The 17,591-nt window shown below is 37.5% G+C and overlaps 1 pseudogene; it reads left to right on the top strand.

Annotated features, from left to right (window-relative positions):
- Window positions 1-318: 318 nt before the first annotated feature.
- LOC100688421 lies at window positions 319-892 on the top strand (annotated as a pseudogene).
- Window positions 893-17,591: the final 16,699 nt, after the last annotated feature.

Raw genomic sequence — 17,591 nt, 5'->3', positions numbered from 1 at the left:
AATCATTTATCATACTAAGAATCAGGAAAATCTGAATGAGGAAAAGAAAACCATCAGATTAAAACAAGAAGACACAAAGAATAGAATTATGTGACAAGGATGACAGTCATCATAGTGTTTCAATGAAAAATTGTGTAGAAGGTTGACAAAAATGAAAAGTTAGAAAGTCCCAAAGTTCCCATCAAATATAGTGTCCCAGTAAAAGAAAAAAAATAGAAGACATAAAGAAAAATCAAATTTCAGAACTGGAAATATAATTACCAAAATGAAAAATTGCTAGAAGGAGCCAACAGCAGAACAGTGTTGATAGGGAAAAGAATGGGTGGATATAAAGATAGGATAGTAGAAATTACCCATTCTGAGAAATATGAGCAGGAACTCGGGAAGACAGCTTATCAAACCTGCCACAGTGACAAAAACAAACTCTGTTTGAAGACCCAGTGTCAGTAAATTCACCAACATGATGATGAAAGAAGGAAACAAAGTACTAGCCAAATCCCTAATGATGCAGACTCTAGAAGCTGTGAAAAAGGAGTTTGAGAAGTACCATGCTGCTTCTGCATAGGAATAGGCAACCATCCAATGCAACCCCTACACCATCTTCCACCAAGCACTGAAAAACTATGAGCCTGTGATTGGGCTGGTACCCATCTTCAGAGATGGCCATTTCTACCAAGTCCCTGTGCCACTAACTGATCAGCATCATTGCTTCCTGGTCATGAAGCAGATGATTACTGAGTTCAGAGAGAAGAAACACTGGTGGATGCTTATGCCAGAGAAGTTGTCAAATAAGCTGCTGGAGGCTTTTCACAGACAGGGCCCTGTGAGCAAGAAGAAGCTTGACATGCACAAAATGGCCAAGGCCAACCATTCCCTGGCTCACTACTGCTAGTGATAGATGGAGGGTACAGGTTCAAGGAAGAGCCCAGGGCCCTCTGCTGCAAGAAACAACAAGACCCACTAACATGGTGAAAAACACTTATGTGTTAAGGATATAGCTCCTTTTTAAAGGCAGGCCTCGGGATCCCTGGGTGGTGCAGTGGTTTGGCGCCTGCCTTTGGCTCAGGGCGTGATCCTGGAGACTCCGGATCAAATCCCACGTCGGGCTCCCGGTGCATGGAGCCTGCTTCTCCCTCTGCCTGTGTCTCTGCCTCTCTCTCTCTCTGTGTGACTATCATAAATAAAAGTTAAAAAAAAAAAAAAGGCAGGCCTCATAAGAATGGAGTAAAATATTTATTGCTTGTAAGTCCTTTCTTTAGGGGCTAGAACTTGCTCTTCCTGCCACATATCCTTACAAAGAGGGAACATATAATTTTGTATTTCCCCTAGGAAACTTATGGGGCATCCAGCCACTCTTCCCTCAATTCAGGATAGAATTTAGGATAATACTCAAGGAAGTAGGGTTGTTTTTATTTTTGTTTTTGTTTTTAAGATTTATTTATTTATTTATTTGAGAGAGAGAGAGAGAGAGTATGGGGGGAGGAGCAGAGAGAGAGGGGATAGAGAATCCCAAGCAGACTCTACACTGAGTGCAAGCCTGATGCAGGGCTCCAGCCCCTGAGATCATGAATTTATCTGAAACCAAGAGTCTGATGCTCAACTGACTATACCACCCAGGCACCCCAAGAAGCAGTTTTAATATTAGAAAAGGCTTATTAGAAAATTCTCACCCTGGACTGGTATGGCATGTGATGTGGTTCTGACATTTACTAAAACCAACTGAGAATTTAATTTTTTTTTAAGATTTTATTTATTTATTCATGAGAGACACACAGAGAGAGGGAGAGACATAGGCAGAGGGAGAGGCAAGCTCCTCACAGGGAGCCTGATGTGGGACTCTATCCCCGGACTCTGGGATCATGACCTGAGCCAAAGGCAGACATTCAACCACTGAGCCACCCAGGCACTCCACAACTGGAAAAATTTTTTTTAAAGTAAAAAGAAATAACCAATTCTAAACAACAGAAAAAAATAGATGGGAAAAAAATATTTAGGGATCTATGGTTCTATAACAAAAGATCTAACATTCATACCATCAGATTCCTATAAAGTGGTAAGAAAGAGTGGCGCTAAAGTAGTATTAAAAGAAACAATGCCTGAGGAGTACTTGGATGGCTCAACTGGTAGAGTGTGTGACTCTTGATCTCAGGGCCCTGAATTCAAGCCACACCATTGAGTATAGAGGTTACTTTAAAACAAGCAAACAAATAAATAAACGAAAAGAAATAATGCCTCTCTCTGATGAATAAATAAATAAAATCTTAAAAAAATAAAAATAAAAGATTTATTCATTCATGAGACACACACACACACACACACACACAGAGAGAGAGAGAGAGAGAGAGGCAGAGACACAGGCAGAGGGAGAAGCAGGCTCCATGCAGGGAGCCCAACGTGGGACTCGATCATGGGACTCGATCCCGGGACTCCAGGATCACGCCCTGGGCCCAAGACAGGCACCAAACGCTGAGCTACCCAGGGATCCCCTGGGTGCTCCCTTCTCTACACAACTTCCATTTGTGGCTTTACCTCGAGGCCAAAAGGGAGTGGGACACTATTTTTAGATGCTAAGCAAAGAAATATCAACCCAGAATTCCATATCCAGTGAAAATATTCTTCATGACAAAAGGACAAACCAAGACTATCTCAGATGAAAGGAAATTAAGAGAATATTTCACCAGCAACCCACCCTAAAAGAATAGCTAAAGAAAATTAATGAAGCAGGAAGGAAATAATAAAAGAAGGAATCTTAGAGATGCCTGAGTGGCTCAGTGGTTGAGCACCTGCCTTTAGCTCAGGGCATGATCCTGGAATCCCTGGATTGAGTCCCACATCCCTGGATTGATCCTGGAATCCCTGGATTGAGTCCCACATGGAGCCTGCTTTTCCCTTTGCCTATGTCTCTGCCTCTGTGTGTGTGTGTCTTTCATGAATAAATAAATAAATAAAATCTTTTAAAATAAGTAAATAAAAGAAGGAATCTTGAAACATTAGGAAGGAAGGAAGTATAATTAAGAGTAAAAAATTGGGTAATAAAATAGACCTCCCTTTTCCTCAAGTTTCTACACACTAAAAACGAACTATTTGAAAAAGAAATCTTAAAAAAAAAAAGAAATCTTAAGAAAGCACATGTACAATATCATCAAAAAATCCCAAAATACTTAGGATAAATTTAGCCAAGGAGTGAAGCTCTATACTGTGAAAACTGAAGAAAATGCAAATAAATGGAAAGATATCCCATGTTCATAGGTTGGAAGAATATTGTTAAAATTTCCATACTACCCAGTGCCATTTGTAGATTCAATGTAATCTCTACCAAAATTCCAATGCCATTTTTTTTCACAGAAATAGAACAAAAAAATCCTAAAACTTACAAAATACCCTGAAGAGTCAAAGCAATCTTGAGAAAGAACAAAGCTAGAGACATCACATTCCAGATTTCAAACTATATTACAAAGTGATAGTAACCAAAACAGTATGGTACTGGCATCAAAACAGGCACGTAGACCAAAGGAACACAGTTAAAAGCCCAGAAATAAACCCACACATATATGGTCAACTAATATGTGACAAGGGAGCCAAGAAAAGGCAATGGGGAAATGATAGTCTCTTTAATAAATGGTGTTTGGAAAACTGGATAATCACTGGAAAAGAATGAGCCCTGATTTTTTTTAAAGGTTTTGTTTATTTGAGAGAGAAAGTGAGAGAGAAAGAGATAGAGAAAGAGAGACAGTACAAGCAGGGGGAGGGGCAAAGGGAGAGGGAGAAGCAGACTCCTCTCCAAGCAGGGAGCCCAACATAGACCCTGAGATCATGACCTGACCAAAGGCAGATGCTTAACTGACTGAGCCTACCAGTTGCCCCAGAATGAGCATTGATCTTATACTACTAACAAAAATTAACTCAAAATATTTTAAGGACATAAATATAACACTCGATAACTTATAGCTCCTAGATAAAGACATAGGAACAAAGCTCTTTGACATTGGTCTTGGCAATGATTTTTTGGATACAATGCCAAAACCACAGGCAAAAAAAGCAAAAATAAATCATCAAGGGGGGTTTACTCAAACTAAAAACCTTCTCCACTGCAAAAGAATCAATCAATAAAATGAAAAGACAACCTATGGAATGGGAGAAAATATCTGCTAACCATCTATCTGATAAGAAGTTAATACACAACTCATACAACCCAATAGCAAAAAGAAAGAAAAAAAGAAAAAAACCTTTAAAAAATCCAATTTAAAAATGACCAGAAGAACTGAATAGACATTTTTCAAGAGAGATATACAAATGGACAATAGGTACATAAAAGGGGCTCAACATCACTAATCATCAGGGAAATTCAAATAAAAACCACCTGTTAGTATGGCTGTTATAAAAAAGACAAGAGATAACAATGTTGGTAAGGATGTGGAGAAAAGAAGACCTTTGTGCACTGGTGGTAGGAATGTAAATTGGTACAACCATCATGGAAAAAAGCATAGGGGTTTTTCAGAAAATGAAAACTAGAACTATCATATGATCCAGCAATCTCACTTCTGGGTATACATCCAAAGCAAATTAGGATCCCAAAGAGATATCTGGACTCCCATGTTCATTGCAGCATTATTCACACTAACCAAGACACTGAAACAGACTAAGTGTCTAAGGATGAATGCAATAAGATGTGACACACACAGACATACACACACAATGGAATGTTTAGCTATGAGACAGCAGAAAGGCCTGCCATTTGCAACATTTGGACCTTGAAAGTTTTTTTTTTAAGATTTTATTATTTATTCATGAGAGACACAGAGAGACAGAGACACAGGCAGAGGGAGAAGCAGGCACCATGCAGGGAGCCCAACGTGGGACTTGATCCAGGTCTCCAGGGTCACACCCTGGGCTGAAGGCCGTGCTAAACCGCTGAGCCACCTGGGCTGCCCTGGACCTTGAAAGTTTTATGCTAATTGAAATGTCAGAGAAAGACAAATATTATATGATATCACTTATATGTGAAATCTTACAAAGTCAAATCTGGGCTACCTGGGTGGCTCACTCAGTTGTGTCCAACTTCATTTTGGCTCAGGTCATGATTCCAGGGTCATGAGATTAAGCCCCGCATCAGACTCTGTGCTGGTAATGGAGTCTGCTTAAGATTCTCTCTCTCCTCTCCCTTTGCCCCTATTCTGCCTCACCACACCGTCTAAAAATAAATTAAAAATAAAATAAAAATAAATAAAAATCCAAACTCACAGAAGAGAGAGTAGAATGGTTCTTGCCAGGGTTCCAGGGGTAGGAGAAATGGGAATGTGTTGGTCAAGGGTACAAACTTCTGATTATAAGAGACTAAATTCTGGAGATCTAATGTATAGCATGATGACTTAGTGAACACTACATTACATATTTGAAAGTTGCTAAGGGAGTAAATTTTAAATGTTCTCATCACACCAAAAAAATGATAATTATGTAAAGTGATGGAAGTGCTAACTAACCTTACTGTCGTTATCATTTTATTTATTTATTTTAAAAATATTTTCTTTATTTGTTCATGAGAGACACATAGAGAGGCAGAGACACAGTCAGAGGGAGAAACAGGCTCCCGTGCAGGGAGCCTGACGTGGGACTCCATCCCGGGTCTCTAGGATCAGGCCCTGGGCTGAAGGCGGCGCTAAGCCACTGAGCCACCCGGGCTGCCCTCGTTATCATTTTATAATATAAACATATACCAAATCACCATGTTTTATACCTTAAACTTAAACAATGTTATATATCAATTATATCTCAGTAAAGCTGGAGGAAAAATTAGAAGTAGGAAGGGGGGCATAAAGGGAGGGAAGAAAGAAAAAGAAAAAGGGATAAGACTATAGAAAAAAAGTTAAAAAAAAAAAAAAACTGTCCTCACAAAGGATCTGATTTCAATTGAATCATTCTGTGGAGCAATGTATTTTCCAGGACATTGTTGAAAATAATAGAACAATTAGCCAGCAATTAGTGGAGCTTGATAGCTGGGTGTTCTCAGGGAAAGAGACAAAAACAACTATCATTCTAAGGTGACTGCATATGCCCAATGCTGTGTCCTCTGAGAAGTATCAGAAGCTCATAATATACAGAGGAAATGCATTTCATTAAATATGATCCAGTTTAAAAAAAAAATCCATTTAGCCAGAAACAAATAAACAAATAAGTATAACAAGCATCCCCACAAACACAGGTGTGGTGGAATGCGGACCTGTAACCAAAGTTGCTACAATATGTTACATAAAATGTCCCATTTCCAGCAAAGAAAATTACAAGACATGCAAAGAAACAGCAAAGTCTGACCCATATATGGAGGGAAGGAGGCAACAGAAATTGCCTGAGAGTGAATGAATGTCAGATTTAATGAACAAAGATCTCAAAGTAGCCAGTAAAAAACATTCAAAGCAGTAAAGAATGTCATGCTTACACAAGTAAAGGTATCATACCAATGTCTCATCAAAGAGACTGTCAATAAGAAAATATAAACTGTAAAAAAGAACCAAATGGAAACTCTGAAGCTTAAAGTATGATAACTTAAAAGAAAAATTTACCAGAAGGGCTCAAGATGATTTGAACAGCCAAAAGAAAGAATTAGCAAAAAAGAAAGGAAGGAAGGATTTTTAAAAAGATTTTATTTATTTATTCATGAGAGACACAGAAAGAAAGAGGCAGAGACACAGGCCGAGGGAGAAGCAGGCTCCTTGCAGGAAGCCCGATGTGGGATTCGATTCCTGGACTCCAGGATAACGCCCTGAGCTGAAGGCAGATGCTCAACCACTGGGCCACCCAGGCGTCCTGAAAAGAAGGATTTGTAAGCATGAATGCAGACCTATGGATACTATGTAATTAAAATAATACAGAGGAAATGGGACATCTGGTGGCTCAGAGGTTGTGTCTGCCTTTGGCTCAGGGCATGATCCCAGGGTCCTAGGATCAAGTCCCACATCAGGCTCCCCTGGAGGAGCCTGCTTCTCCCTCTGCCTATGTCTTTGTCTCTCTCTCTGTGTCTCTCATGAATAAATAAATAAAATCTTAAAAAAAATAATACAGGGATCCCTGGGTGGCGCAGCGGTGGGATCCCTGGGTGGCGCAGCGGTGGGATCCCTGGGTGGCGCAGCGGTTTGGTGCCTGCCTTTGGCCCAGGGCGCGATCCTGGAGACCCGGGATCGAATCCCACATCGGGCTCCCGGTGCATGGAGCCTGCTTCTCCCTCTGCCTGTGTCTCTGCCTCTCTCTCCCTGTGTGACTATCATAAATAAATAAAAATTGAAAAAAAAAAACAATTAAAAAAAATAATACAGAGGAAAAAAAAGAAAATAAAAAGAGCTTCAGAGTCGGGGCATCTGGCTGACTAAGTCGGTGGAGCATGTGACTCAGTCTCAGGGTTGCAAGTGGGAGCCCCATGATGGGTGTAGAGATTACATTAAAAAAAAGAGCTTCAGAGAATATGGGACCCTGCAAAGTATATAACATGTATGTGACAGAAGTGCCAAAGGGAGGAGAGAAAGGAGCAGAAAAAATATTCAAAGAAATAATAACTGAATATTTTCAAATTTGATCAAATACTTTAATCTACATATCTAAGAAGCTCAACAAATTTCAAATATAATAAAAAGCAACCAGATCCACAAAAAGATACATCATAGTAAAAATGGTGAAAGCCAAAAGATATGGAGAAAAATCATGAAAAGGAGCGAATGGGTGACGGGCACTGGGGGTTATTCTGTATGTTACTAAATTGAACACCAATAAAAAATAAATTAAAAAAAATCATGAAAAGAACAAGGAAAAAAAGGGTCATTTATAAGGAAATCCCAGTAAAATTAATAGCTGATTTGTCATCAGAACAATGGAGGCCAGAAGGCAGGATAAAAACATATTCCAAGTGCCAAAATAAGAACAAAAAACCATCAACCAAGAATCCTATATCTTTCAAAGCTATTTCTGAATAATAAATATGGTATAAAGACATTCCTTGATCAACACAATCTGAGAGAATTTGTTGCTAGTAGACCCACCTTACAAGAAATAATGGGCTGAAAGCCAGTGCCCCAGACAGTATTTCAAATCACAAAAAAAAACCAAAAAGCACTTGTAATTATGTCATTACAAAAGACAGTATAAATGCTTATTTCTTTGCTTTCTTCTCTTAACCACTTTTAAAAAACAACTAAATATATATATAATTGCTCTGTTGGACCTATAACATATAGAAGTGTAATATGTTTGCCAATAACGCAAAGGAAGTAGTAAGGAGCAGAACTGCACTAGATTAAGGAAATGACTGTGGATAGTACAATGGATCAACAGGAATAAATGAAAAAATCAGAAATGGGAATGAGGTTGATATAACAAAAGCTATACATATATACATGTTCTTCTTTTTCCTGTTCATTTAAAAGATATAAAATTGTATGAAATAATAATTACAGCATGTGTTATTGTGCCTTTAACATATAGAATACATATAACAATAATATCACAAAAAGAGGAAAAAGGGAATAGAGCTACACAGGAGTAACATTTCTATGTCTCATTGGAACTTAATTAGTATAAATCTGAAGCAGATTCTGATTAGATCTATATGGTAAGCCTAAGGAATGACAAAAGAAATAATTCAAAACTATAATGGAAAAATTAACGAAGTTAAAAGTTTACTTTAGAAAATATCCACTTAATGCAAAAGAAAACATGTACATGAAAAATAGAGTAATGAAAAGGCATGGACATGTAGAAAACAAAAAAGGAAAAATAGCACAAACAAAATTATATCATAACAATATAATTAAAAGGCAAAGCTTGTCAGAATGGATACAAATCAAGATCTACCTAAATGCTGTCTACAAGAGACACACTTGACATTCAAAGATATAAATAGATTGAAAGGATGAAAAAAGATTTATCATGCAAATGGCAATAGTAAGAAAGTTGGAGTGGCTATACTAATATCAAACAAAATATATTTTAAAACAAAAAAGTGGGGACGCCTGGGTGGCTCAGCAGTTGAGCATCTGCCTTTGGCTCAGGTTGTGATCCCGGAGTTCCTGGATTGAGTCCCCCATCAGGCTTCCTGCAGGAAGCCGGCTTCTCCCTCTGTACAGGTCTCTGCCTCTCTGTGTTTCATGAATAAATAAATAAAATTTTTACAAAAAAAGAAAAATCAATGAAACTAAAATTTGGTTCTCTGGAAAGATCAACAAAATTGACAAACCTTTAGCTAGACTGATCAAGAAAAAAAAAAGATAGATAAGACTACTCGAGTTATAAGAATCCAAAATAAAAAAAGGTAGCTGCTGTAGACTAAATATTTGTGTCACCTCAAAATTTCTAGTTTGAAACCTGATCCCCAACATGATGGTATTTTGAGGTCGGGTCTCTGGGAGCCCTCAAGAATGGCATTAGTTTCCCTATAAAAGAAACCCCAGAGAGCTCCTCTGCCCACTTCGGCCATGTGAGGTCACAGTGAAAAGACAACAGTCCATAACTAAGAGGGCTTCTCCAGAATTCAACTATGCTTGGCATCTTTATCTCAAACTTCTAGCCTTCAAAACTGTGAGAAATAAATGTCTGTTGTTTATAAGCCACTCAATCTATAGTACTTTCTATAATAGCCCAAGCTGACTAAGAGACATTACAGAAATAAAAACAATTTTGAAAAAATAGTATAAAAAACTGCATGTCGGGATCCCTGGGTGGCGCAGCGGTTTGGTGCCTGCCTTTGGCCCAGGGCGCGATCCTGGAGACCCGGGATCGAATCCCACATCGGGCTCCCGGTGCATGGAGCCTGCTTCTCCTTCTGCCTGTGTCTCTGCCTCTCTGTCTCTCTCTGTGTGACTATCATGAATTAAAAAAAAAAAAAAAAAAAAAAAATCTTAAAAAAAAAACAACTGCATGTCAATAAATTAGATAACAAATTAAATGGATAAATCTCTAGGAAACACAAATGACTGAAACTGATTCAGTAACAAATAAAAATATGAGTAGACTTTTAACAAGTAAAGAAATTGAATCACTAATCAACACTTACCAACAAAGAAGAGCCCAGGACCAGGTGACTTTACAGGTGAATTCTGCTAAAGATTTAAAGAATTAAAATCAATTCTTTTTTAAAAGATTTATTTATTTATTTGAGAGAGAGAGAGACAGTGGGAGGTACAGAGAGAGAAGGAGAGAGAATCTCAAGCAAACTCTGAGCTCAGTGCAGCACTGATATTAATTCTTGAAAAAATTTCCCAAAAAATAGAAGAGGGAGGGGCACCTGAGTGGCTCAGTCAGTTAAGCATCTGCCTTCAACTCAGGTCATGATCTCAGGGTCCTGGGATCAAGCTCCACATCAGGCTTCCTGCTCTGCAGGAAGTCTCCTTCTCCCTCTCCTTCTGTCTCCCACCCCCACTCGTACTCTCTCCCTATCTCAAATAAAGTCTTTAAAAAAAATAGAAGAGGGAACATTTCCCAACTCATTCTCTGAGTCCCTTACTACACTGATAGTCAAATCAGATGACACTATGACATGAAAAAATATCTACAGGGACACCTGGGTGGCTCGGTGATTGAGCGCCTGCCTCCGGCCCAGGGCATGATCCTGGAGTCCTGGGATTGAGTCCCACATCAGGCTCCCTGCATGGAGCCTGCTTCTTCCTCTGCCTATGCCTCTGCCTCTCTCTGTGTGTCTTTCATGAATAAATAAATAAAATCTTTAAATAAAAATATCTACATACCAATATCTCTTAGGAATATAGACGCAAAAATCTTCAACAAAATACTAGTAAACCAAATCCATCAACATATAGAATTATACACCATGACTAGTGATTTATCCCACAAACACGAGGGTATATTAAATTGAAAAAAAAAATCAATGAATATATAATACACCACTTGAACAGAATTTAAAAACAAAAAAACACATGGATCATCTCAAAAGATGGAGATAAAACATTTGACAACCTCCAGTACCTTTTCATATCAGTAACATTCAAACTAGGAATAGAAGGAAAACTCTAATCTGATAAAAAGTATCTACAAAACACAGCCAACATCCTACTTAATGGTGAGAAATGGATGTTTTCCCTCTAAGACTGGTAACAAGACAAGAATGTCTGCTATCACCACTTTTTTTTTTTTCTCTCACCATTTCTATTCAAAATTTTTACTGGAGGTTCTAACCAAGACACTTAGGAAAATTCAATAAAAGGCATTTAGATTGGAAAGGATAAGATGAAACTATCTCTATTCACACATTATATGATCTGGTATGTAGAAAATCCTAAAGAACACATTGTTTTTTCAGTAGGCTCCACACCCAACATGGGTGCAGCTTGAACTCACAACCCTGAGATCGAGAGTCACATGCTCCATTGACTGAGCCAGCCAGGCACCCTAAAAGAATCCATTTTTAAAAAAAACTCTAAGAAAAAAAAAATAAAAAATAAAAAAATAAAAAAAACTCTAAGGATAAATAAGTTAAGCAAGGTTGCAAATACAAGAAAAATATGCAAAAATTTCTTTCTACGCATTTGCAATCAACAATATGAAAATGAAATTAAGAAAATAATCCTTTTTATAATAGTATCAAAAAGAACACAATATTTAGACATATTTTTTTAAAGATTTTTAAAATTTATTTATTCATGAGAGATACAGAGAGAGAGAGGCAGAGACACAGGCAGAGGGAGAATCAGGCTCCATGCAGGGAGCCTGACGTGGGACTCGATCCCCGGTCTCCAGGATCACACCCTGGGCTGCAGGCGGCGCTAAACCGCTGCTCCACCGGGGCTGCCCTATTTAGACATATTTTAATAAAAGAAGTGCAAATCAGGCTGGGCCACCCAGGGAAGAGTTGATGCTTAAGTGTGAAGGCAATCTGCAGACAAAATTCCTTCTTTTGGGAGGTCTGTCTTTTTTCTCTTAAAGCTTCCAAGCGATTAAATTAAGTCTATAAACATTATGGAGGGCAAGTTGCTTGATTTGATCTATTGATTTAAATGTTAATCTCATCTAAAAAATATTTTCCCAGCAACATCCATACTAATATTTGACCAAATATCTGGGTACTGTGGCCTAACCAAATTGATACATAAAATTAACCATCACAGATTGGAAGACTTAATATTGTTAACATGGCAATACTCCCCAAATTAACCTAAATATTCTATTTAATCTATATCAAAATACCAACTGGCTATTTTGTAGAAATTAACAAACTGATCCTAAAATTCCTATGGAAACCCAAGGAACCCAGAATAGACAAAATAATTCTAGAAAAGAACTAAGTTGAATTTAAAATTTCCTGAATTCAAAATCTACTACAAAACAACAGTAATCAAGACAGCATGGTACTGTCATAAGAATAGACATATTTCAATGGAATATAATCGAGAATCTAGAAATAATCCCATGTATCTATGGTCAATTGATTTTCAGCAAAGGCACCAATACAATTCAATAGGGAAACAACAGTCTTTTCAATGAATGGTGCTTGGACAAATTGGTAGCCACATATAAAAGAATGCAGTTGGATCTATATGTCACACAATATACAAAAATTCAAAATAAATAAAAAACTTAAATATAAGAATCAAAACTAAAACTCTCAGAAAATAGGAGTAAATGCTCATGACCTTGGATTTGTCAATGAAATCTTAGATATGACACCAAAAATAATGACTTAGGGACGCCTGAGTGGCTGAGTGGTTGAGCATCTGCCTTTCGCTCAAGGTGTGATCCTGGACTTCTGGAACTGAGTCCCACATGGGGCTCCCTGCATGGAGACTTCTTCTGCCTCTGCCTATGTCTCTGCCTCTTTCTCTCTGTGTCTCATGAATAGATAAAATCTTTAAAAAAAATAGTAACTTAGATTTCATAAAAAATCTTAAGAAGCTTTTGTGTTTCTTAGGACTCTACCAAGAAAGTGGAGACAACTGACAGAAAGGGAGAAATTTTTTGCAAATCATATACCTAATAAGAGATTCATATCTAGCATACATGAAGGAATAATAATAACAACCTAATTTTTTAAATCAGCAGTCTAAACAAACATTTCTCCAAAGATATAGCCAATAAGTACATGAAACAATGTTCAATAGCATTCATTATCAGGGAGATATAAATCAAAACTATAATGAGACAACACTTCATACCTACTGGGATGGCTATACTAAAAGGAGAAGGATAATTAGAGTTAGTTTGGTGAGGATATAAAGTCATAATCATCATACACTGCCAGTGGGAATATAAAGCTATGTAGCCACCTTTGAAAACAGTCTGGAAATTCCTCAAAAAGTTAAGCATAGAGTTACCACTTGACCAAGCAATTCTACTTCTAGGTATATGCTCAAGAGAAATGAAAATATGTCCACACAAAAACCTGCACGCAGAAGTTCATAGCAGAATTATTCATAATAGCCAAATGGTGGAATCAACCCAAATGTCCATTAACTGATGAATGGATAAACAAATATCTAAAGGAATATTAGTCAACCATAAAAAGAATGAAGTACTGATACATGGTATAACATGGGTAAACCTTGAAAACATGCTAAGTAAAGATAGTCACAAAAGACCATGTATTACACAATTCCATTCATGACATGTCCAAAATAGGCATATATATTTAGAGGGAAAGTTAGTGATTGCTTAGAGGGTTATAGGGTTTCTTTTGGGGGTGATAAAGGTTGTGGTGATGATTGCACAACACCATATACTAAAAACCATTGAATTATGTACTTTAAGTGGCTGAATTGTTTATTATGTGAAATATGTCTCAATAAAACTGGAAAAATTTCAGATAAAGCAAAATGAAATTCTAAAGATGGTATGGTAAATCAGAAGAATGAAGGAAAAATAAACTGAAGAACAGAGAGAAAATAAAATGAAAAATTTTACTTAACCCCTAACATATTAAGAATTTCATCAAATATATACAGTCTAAATACACAAATAAAAAGACAGTAGCAGAATAGTTTCAAAATGTGATGCAATGATATACTTATAAAAGAAACTTCAAATAACAGGATATATGCAGGTTGGAAGTAGAAAGATAGAAAAAGTTATATCATGAGAGTATTAAACAAAGGAAAGCAAGAGTGGCTATATTAATACCAAATAAAGTAGACCAGAGAAATGAAAATTACCAGAGATAACAAGGGAGGGGACATTATATAATGAAAAAGTGTCAGTCCACCAAGATGACATAACACAATCCCAATGTTTATGCCCCAAACAACAGAGCTGCAAAATATATGGAGCAAATACTGATAGAATGAAAGGAGAAATAGACAAAAAAAATTGTAATTGAAGACTTCGACACACTTACTTGTCTCAAAAAGGGACAGAACTAAACAGGAAATCAGCAAGGATATAGAATTCAACAGCACCATCAACCAACAGGATCTAATTGGCATTTACAGAACATGCCAGTCAACAACGGCAGAATATACATTCTTTTGACATGTACATGGAACATATACCAAGATAAACCAAATCAATAATAGGAAGATAACAGGAAAATCTCCAAACAGTTGGAAACAAAATCAAAATCTAAACAATCCTTAAGGCAAATAATAAGTCTCAAAGAAAATAAAATAAACATTGAATTAAATGAAAATAAAAATAAACACATCAAATTTTGAGGGATATAGCTAAAGAAGTGCTGAGAGGAAACTTATAGCATTAAATGCTTATATTGGAAAAGAGAAAAAGTCTCAAATAAATAGCCTAAAGTTCTGACTTAAGAAAGTAGAAACAAACCCAAAGCAAGCAAAGGGAAGGAAATAAAGAATGGAAGTCTATGACACTGAAAATAGAAATGATAGAAGTTGAATCTATGAGCCTTGGGATGCCCTGGCTGGCTCAGTTGGTAAGGTGTGTGACTTTTTATCTTGGAGTTTGTGAGTTCGAGCTGGGTGTAGAGTTCACTTATTTAAAAAAAAAAAAAAAAAAAAAAGGTTGAGTTTATGAGTCTGTAATTCACAGAATCTACCTTCTTTCATTTTGAAAATCAGTACAATATCTGTTCCTCTCCCAGTTTCTCTATGGATCTAGTCCTTTTTCATGATCTCTTAAAGATTCCTAAACAGTAGTGCTATCTGTGATCAGTCCCCTGAGATATAAACTGTGCCAAGAGACTGAGGTCACAAGCTCAACTTGTATCTTGACGCTGGATTCATTCTTACCTTTTGTGATGCAGGCAGACGCCAAATCAAATTTGAATACTCTCTCTCTCTCTCTTTTTTTTTTTTTACTCTCTCTCTTACAACAATATCAGCCGTAACCAACAGACCCTTGCTCTCCGTGGCCATCAGAGTAGCTCTGTAGAACCCTAAGACTCTGGAAAACAATTTGAAAATCACTTCACTAAACTATTGTGCCTCTCCCAAAGAAATAGAAAAACCAAATCTCCATAAACTCAATTTTCAGCAAGATTACAGTCTCATTGCCTGACCTTGGCTTCTTAACCTGTGCCTAATATTTGCACTCCTTTAAAAAATGTAGATATCATACTCGTTATTGCATAAACATGTTAATGAGAGAGTGACTCTGGAACCAGCATTTTATCTTAAACTTTGATAAGTATAATGTCATGATCATTAGAAAACCTCAATGCAACCTCTAGGTATATTTTGGTGATTGGGTTTCTTTTCCAGTAGCCTAGGCTTACACTATTTCAGCATACAGATAAATTCCTTCAAGAGCAACAAAACATGAACTACAACCTTGGATAAAAATTTGAAAATCATAGCACTGAATAAATTGATTCCTGAAATATTTACTAAAATAGCAGCTGGTATCCAGTAGTATATCACCGAATACCTTCCTGCGACAAGAGAATCTGAGCCAAAGAGGTTTTTATCTTCAGTGTATTTTTGGAACCTGTATTTATGAACCAAATCTGAGTCGTTCATTGAAAAGTAGTTGTTTGGGAATTTGTTATGCTCTACTAAATGAGAATATAAAAACACAAGGAATATGCTCCATTATGAGTATAAACACTCTTTCTTGCCTCCTCCTTTTGTTTTTCTGCCTGCTTGGTACTGGCAAGGCCCTTGGGAGATACAAAAAGGTAAAGGAATGGACCCTTTCCTGAGGGAGTTTATGGCCTGGTTGAGATAACATACATGTCTAAGAGGTAAAATAATGCAATAAACATGACAAAGTGGCTGATGAGTACTCTGGGAATGTGAAGGCTATGGGCTGTTGGGTCAGAGAAGGCACCAAGAAAGAGACTAAACTTGAATTAGAACTCAAGGAATGGGGCAGTCCCAGTGGCTCAGCGGTTGAGTGCCTGCCTTCAGTCCAGAGCATGATCCCGGGGTCCTGGAATCGAGTCCCACATCAGGCTCTTTGCATGGAGCCTGCTTCTCCCTCTGCCTGTGTTTCTGCCTCTGTGTGTGTGTGTGTGTGTGTGTGTGTGTGTCATGAATAAATAAATAAAATCTTTAAAAAAAAAAGAACTCAAGGAATGGCTAAGATTTGGAAGGACAGTAAGGAGACAAAGGGCATTTCAGCCAGATGGAGCAAACATGCTTAGGGAACAATGGCTAGAATGGAGGGTCTATGTTGAAGAGTAAGAAGGATGCAAGTAGGTCAAGATTATGGACGATATTCTTATATTAAGGAGCTTTGGCCTTAGCATGTTGGCCACTACTAAAGTGTAGCCATCTGCATCAGAATTGCCTGGAGAGACTTTAAAATGAATTACAGGCCCCAAGTCCAATGACTCTGATTCAGTAGGTTTAGGGCCCGGGCCAGGGAATCTTCATCTTGAAAAGTAATCTACCGCCCCTCCCCAGCATACACACACACCATCAACTGATTCTGATTTGCCTTTAGGCAATGGAAAGCCAATGAGAGGCTTTTAAAAGAGGAAGTACCATAGTAATACAGTAGTGATTCAGGAAAATAAATCTTCAGTTGTATGTTAGATTGAAGAAAAGGAGATAAGTGAAGCCAGAGAGAAGGCTTTCCAATAATCCAGGTGTTCAGTCTAATCACTGTGAGTTATCCATCCCTTTGTTCCCAGGGCCTGGCATAGAGTCTGGTACATAGTAATTCACTCAGAGGCTGAGATACTTGTGAAGCTAATGAAACTTATGCTTCAGAGTCCCAGACTTGCATAAACCCTTTCCCAATCCCCCCTTTTTTTTAATTAAAGAAGTTCACATATATACCTATTTTTTAATTCTTTCACTTAAAAGGGACCCCCAAAATTGTATAATACAGACTCCATAAATGCTAGATCCAGCCCTGTATTCAGTGTTTATTGAGTTGAACTCAAAGATTTTATCTGTGGACAAATCACTTTTTTAAGTTAAAAAAATTTTTTTTAAAGATTTTATTTATTTAGTCATTGGAGACAGAGAGAAAGAGAGGCAGAGACATAGACAGAGGGAGAAGCAGGCTCCTCACAAGGAGTCTGATGAGGGACCAGATCCCCAGACCTGGGATCACACCCTGAGCCAAAGGCAGACACTTAACCGTTGAGCCACCCACCCAGGTGTCCCTGTGGACAAATCACTTAATGTGTTCTTCCTCCTTGCTAGACCCCTTAACCCAAATTTATTCTCAATATAATAGATTGATCCTAT

Source organism: Canis lupus, chromosome X (assembly GCF_011100685.1).
Source record: "Canis lupus familiaris isolate Mischka breed German Shepherd chromosome X, alternate assembly UU_Cfam_GSD_1.0, whole genome shotgun sequence".
NCBI lineage: Eukaryota > Metazoa > Chordata > Mammalia > Carnivora > Canidae > Canis > Canis lupus.
The sequence above is the reverse complement of the archived record's forward strand: the minus strand, read 5'-3'. Positions and strand labels throughout refer to the sequence as shown.